Genomic DNA, 5899 nt, shown 5'->3' on the forward strand with positions numbered 1-5899 from the left:
TATTTCACACAGGACGTGTGCTGGACAGAGCCACCCTGGATCAGGGGTGGGATGGAGTCTGGTGTCGGCTGTGTCTCTCCTCTCACAGCTCGAAGACTCAGAGCGTGAGGGTGGTAGGTTCCAGACTCCCTGACAAAGTCCTACTGAAGAGAGCCTGCTCCCTGTGGCTCTCTGTAGCTCTTGTCAACTGCCGTGGAGTTGGCCCTGACTCATGGTGACCCCACACACAACGGAACGAAACACTGCCTGGTCCTGCACCATCCCCATGACTGGTTGTGGATCGGACCATTGTGCTCCGTAGGGTTTTCATTGGCTGACTGTTGGCAGTAGATCTCCAGGCCTCTCTTCCTCGTCTGTCTTAGCCTGGAAGCTCTGCTGAAACCTGTTCAGCATCACAGCCACACACATGCCTCCACTGACAGACGGGTGGTGGTTGTGCGTGAGTGAGGTGCACTGGCCAGGAACAGGGCTGCTGAAGCCCCTCATAGAAGCCCTTTAAGAGACTTCTAATGTCATGTGTCTCAGCTAGTTGTTGGTGGGCAGAACGGTGTGCCCTGAGAGCAGGAGTCCCTCATCCAGATCAATGTGGGAAGGGGGTCCTGAGTCAGGATGCAGCCTCGTTTCCAAGGCTACTGGCTGGGCAGACCCAGTGCCCACTCTGCTTGGATCCCCTACAAAATCTGTAGCCTACAGAGGCAGAAATGCAAACTCAAGTGTCAGTTCTCGAAGGCTGCTGTGAGGGTGAAGTGGCTCGTGAAGGGACCAGGCTTTCTCAGCTGTAGCTAGCTCAGCACCCTGAGTAATCCTTGTCCCTGTGCTTGAACATGGCCTTCTCGGGCTCAGAGCTCACAGCAGAGTGCTGACTCCCACTCCCCTGGGAATTAAGCGCGCTTTCCCTGGGGCAGAGCGTGAGCTGGAGATGATGTGGCTCAGAAATCCCTTCTAGCCAGTCAGCACTTGGGTACCCAACGCCTGCCAGGCTGCGTTTGAGGACACAGGCAGAGTCCAGGGCAGGCAGGGTCTCTCCTTGGGATTTGCCGTCCGCCTGAGCAGGCGAGATCTGCCCAGATGGAAAGACAGTTGACGCAGAGCCCAGCTGAGGGCTGGGTGGTGGTGCCGAGGTTGAGGCAAGATGCAGGACAAGAGCCAGAGCTCTGCAACTTTGGGACCACTCCTGTTTTTACGGAGGAGGAACGGAAGTGAAACTCCAAGACGGCAAGTGTCTTACTGCTCAGGAGGATGGGGCTGGAAGGAGGGGCAGGGGGACTCTGCGGTCTCTGGGGGCGGGGGCTCAGCTCACACCCCTCACCCCCACCTGGGAAAGTCCAGCAGTTTGTTCAAAGGAAATGATCTCGTGGGTACAAGCCAAAATACTGAGCAACTCTGAATCATGTAACTGAAGTTATTCTTGTGCACTAATGTAAACTGCAACACAGTAGCCAGAAGGTAGGCACAACCCAAGTGTCCATCAACAGATGAGTGGGTGAACGCAATGTAATCTACCGCAGGAGGGAGCATTACTCAGCCACAAAGAGAAACAAAGTTCTGATACATTCTATGACATGGAAGGACTGAACACATGGTGCTGAGGGAAGTAAGCCAGACACGAAAGGACAAATACTGTGTGATCCCACTAACACGAAATATCTAGAAAGGGCAAAAGCAGAGAGACAGAACTCTATTAGCAGGTACCACTAATAGTGGGGAGGAGACGGAATAGGCTGTTGTTGCTTCATGGGCACAGAATTTCTTTTTGGGGTGCAGTGCTGGGGAAGTTTGGCGGTAGTGGCGATGGTTCCACAGCGTGGGGAGTGTAATGAATGTCACTGAGTTGTACCCTTAAAAATGGTTGAAACGGTAAATTTTTTTTAATATATTTTACCACAATAAAATTAAAAAAACTTTTTTAAACGTTATCCCCCCTTCAATTCTGTTATAATTCCCAGTAGAATGTACACGCTCCAAGGACAGGGATTTTGCTGGTTTTGTTCAATGATGTGACCCAGGCTGGGGGTTCAATTTTTTGTTGGAAGAAGGAAACCATGACTCAATGGGAAAGGCCGGAATTACCACGCTGGGGAGCCTTGGAGACTTCCCTGGTTCTTGTTAATCCTCCTTTTTAGCAGAAAGAACTAGACATCAGCTGAAAGCCTTGAGTAGACAAGGGCACTTAATTTAACAACCATCGCATTTATTTTTGTGGCTGGCTTTTATTTACGGTGCTAAAAATTAATCGAAACTCAAAGAAATTGAATTGTAAGGTTTATTCCGAGCCATTTATTCTATGTGCATGTAGGGAGACCATTCTGATCCCTCCAAAAAGCAAACGGTTCCACGTAGGCTGCTTACAATGAAGAAAAGAGGAAGGAGAAGAGTAGAAGACCGACTGTTGGCCGATCTCAACATGACTGAACCCTGACATCCCCCTATAACTGAGACCAACTGGTCTTAGGTCATAATATGGTCTTGGGCCCTCCACCCACCTGGAATCAGAATGGTCTCCCTACATGCATGTAGAATAACTGCTCGGAATAATCTTTTTGAGATTTAAATTAGGAGAATCCGTTGTTGTTGTTAGGAGCCTTCTAGTCTGTTCGTTCTCATAGTGACCCTGTGAACCACAGAACGAAGCACTGCCGGGTCCTGCGCCGTCCTCACAGTCGTTGTTATGCTTGAGCCCATTGTTGCAGCCACCGTGTCAGTCCACCTCATCGAGGGTCGTCCTCTCTTTCACTGACCCTCTACTTTACCAAGCACGATGTCCTTCTCCAGGGACTGGTCTTCCTGATACCATGTCCAAAGTATGTGAGATGAAGTCTCCCCATCCTCGCTCCTAAGGAGCACTCTGGCCAGAGTCTTTTCATAAATCGGAAGGTAGTGATTTTGTTGTGACTGTCCTTTTCCAGCAGGAAATACAGATCTACATTGCCTTAGAACAGCTTCTGGCAGGCTGTAACCGTTGGAGTCAGGCTTTTTGGGTTAATGTTTGATTTTGTGGATAACCAGACAAACCCACCCATCGTCTTTGAGTCGACTCCAACTCATAGTGACCCTATAGAACAGAGTAGAACTGCCCCATAGGGTTTCCAGGGAGCAGCTAGTAGATTTGAACTGCTGACCTTTTGGTTAGCAGCCTGACCTCCTAACCACTGCTCCACCAGGGCCGCTTGTGGATAAGATAAACCTTAAAATCAAAGTAAGATGTTTTTTGTGAATTTTTCTCTTCAGCGATGACCAGCAGTATGTCAGTGGGGGTCTCTTTTCCTCATGGGAATTCCCTCCCAGAAAAGAGTATTTTCAGTTACTCATGATTTTAGAATTAATGTTTTATTTGCTAGAGCTATAAATTCAAAAGCTTAATTTTCTTAAAGCTCAGAAGCTCGATTTACAACTGTTAGTCTACTTATTAATTTAGTTGTCTTAATCATCTACTGCTGCTATAACAGAAATACCACAAGTGGATGGCTTTAACAAAGAGAAATTTATTTCTTCACGGTAAAGTAAACTGAAAGTCCAAATTCAGGGTGTCAGCTCCAGGGGAAGGCTTTCTCTCTCTGCCAGGCTTCTCATCAATCTTCCCCCCCGACTAGGAGCTTCTCTGCACAGGGACCCCAAGTCCAAAAGAGGCATTCTGCTCCAGGCACTGCTCTCTTGATGGTTTGAGGTCGTATGTCTCCCTCCTTGCTTCTCTCTTTTATATCTCAAGAGATTGCCTCAAGACACAATCCAATCTTGTAGCTTGAGCCCTATCTCACTGCCACAACTGCTGCCCATTTCCCCTCTTTAACATCATAGAGGCAGGATTTACAACATACAGGAAGATCACACAATACATGGAATCCTGGCCCGGCCAAATTACTACACACATTTTGGGGGGGGACATAATTCAATGCATTACATCTACCCTTTGGCCCCCCCCAAATCATATCCTTGTAACATGCAAAACATATTCATCCCATCATATCAGCAAAAGTCTTAATTCCAAGTCCAAAATCCAAAAATTCCTCTTTATCTGTGAAATCTAGAAGGCAAGTTATCTGCTTCCAAGACTAGAGTGGCAGAACAGGCACAAGCTAGACATTTCCATTACAAATGGGAGAAAGTGGAGGAAAAGAAGTGATAACACTCACCAAGCAAGTCAGCAGAGGACATTACATTAGCCCTCAAAGCTATGAAAATAGTCTTGTGTTCTCTGAGACCATTTACACAATGGCCCTGCCCTCCAGACTCTAGGTGTTGGCCACACTCTCCAGATTCTAAGTTGAAGGCCCCTTGGCCCTGGGCTTCAGCTCTGCCTTCCAGGCCCCCTGGGACAGCAGCTCTGCTCCCTTGGCTTTAGGCGCACCATCCTCCTGGTCCATCTGAGTGGCAGCTCCGTCCTTAGAAACACCAGAAGCCACAGCTCCACCCTTTGAAACCCCTGAGGTCATGGCCATACCTTTTGAGACTGAGGCAGCTCAGCTTCTTGTGTTTCTTGTCTCTTCAGTTTCTGCTTCCTGGTGTCTTAGCCTCTTGGCTCTTCAGGTCTCACACCCACATCTGCCCTGCTGGGTGTGTAAGTGCCTGGAGGCACCCCACTCTGCCAGGTAGCCTCCTGCACACAGGCACTCAGCTCTCTTGCTCCGTGGGTCAGCTCCAGTGCTGCCCGGTGCTCGTCTTCTGGTTCTGCTGCTGCTGGTTCTCTGCCACTGCTGCTTCTCTATCCATTCAGAGTTTCAAAACCACGTCCACATTTTAGGTTCCTGTTACGGCAGCACCCTACTCCTGGTACCAAATTCTGTCTTGGTTCTCTAGTACTGCTGTAACAGAAATACCACAAATGGATGACTTTAACCAAGAGAAATTTATTTCCTCACAGTAAAGTAGGCTGGAAGTCCAAATTCAGGGCATCAGCTCCAGGGGAAGGCTTTCTCTCTCTGTGGGCTCTGGAGGAAGGTCCTTGTCTGCAATCTTCCCCTGGTCAAAGACCTTCTCAGACACTGGGACCCTGGGTCCAAAGAATACACTCTGCTCCTGGCGCAGCTTTCCTGGTGGTACAAAGCCCCCCCACCCCATTCTCCCCCTCCCGGTATCTCTACTCGCTTCTGTCTTTTATATCTCAAGAGATTGCGTCAAGATATAATGCAGTCTTGTAGACTGAGTCCTGCTTCACTAACACAACTGCCACCCATCCTCCCTCGTTAACGTCATATAGACAGGATTTACGACATACAGGAAAATCACACAATACCAGGAATCACGGCCCAGCCAAATGGATACACACATTTTTGGGGGGGCATAATTCAATCCAGGACATTAGTCAATTATCCCATCCCCTAAGAGTAGATCTTTGGTAAAAGCGTGATCTCATTTGCAGACCTAATTCCTTTACATTCTAACAACAAAAAATCTGTTTCAAATATTTCAGTCATTCTTATTAATCTAATTATATGGAAAATAGGGGGAATATGAAGTTCTCTGAAACATTCTGTAAATGTTTTCAAATTTGTTAACATTATCTTAGACTTTCAAAGTAAAATCCTGCATCTAAGGCAGTCATTCAGCTGCATATTTAAACTGGGATAGCGAGATGAATTTGTTAGGTGTACTTCAATACCAGATATCAACAAGTTGTCTATGAGTAAAAATGAAACCTTATTTCTAGATTTAACAGAAAATACTAGCTACATAGCTTTGGTTTCTTTCTAAAGGTCTATACTTAGTTTTAACCTTTCCTAGGTTCCTGGGTGTCCCAATGGTTTGTGCTCGACTGCTAACCTAAACGTTGGTGGTTCGAACCCACCCAATGGTACCATGAAAGAAAGACCTGGTGATCTGCTTCCGTAAAGATTACAGCCAAGAAAACCCTAGGGAGCAGTTCTACTCCATTACTTGGGGTTGCTGTGAGTTGGAATTGGCT

Source organism: Loxodonta africana, chromosome 7 (genome assembly GCF_030014295.1).
Source record: "Loxodonta africana isolate mLoxAfr1 chromosome 7, mLoxAfr1.hap2, whole genome shotgun sequence".
In the NCBI taxonomy this organism is placed as follows: Eukaryota; Metazoa; Chordata; class Mammalia; order Proboscidea; family Elephantidae; genus Loxodonta; species Loxodonta africana.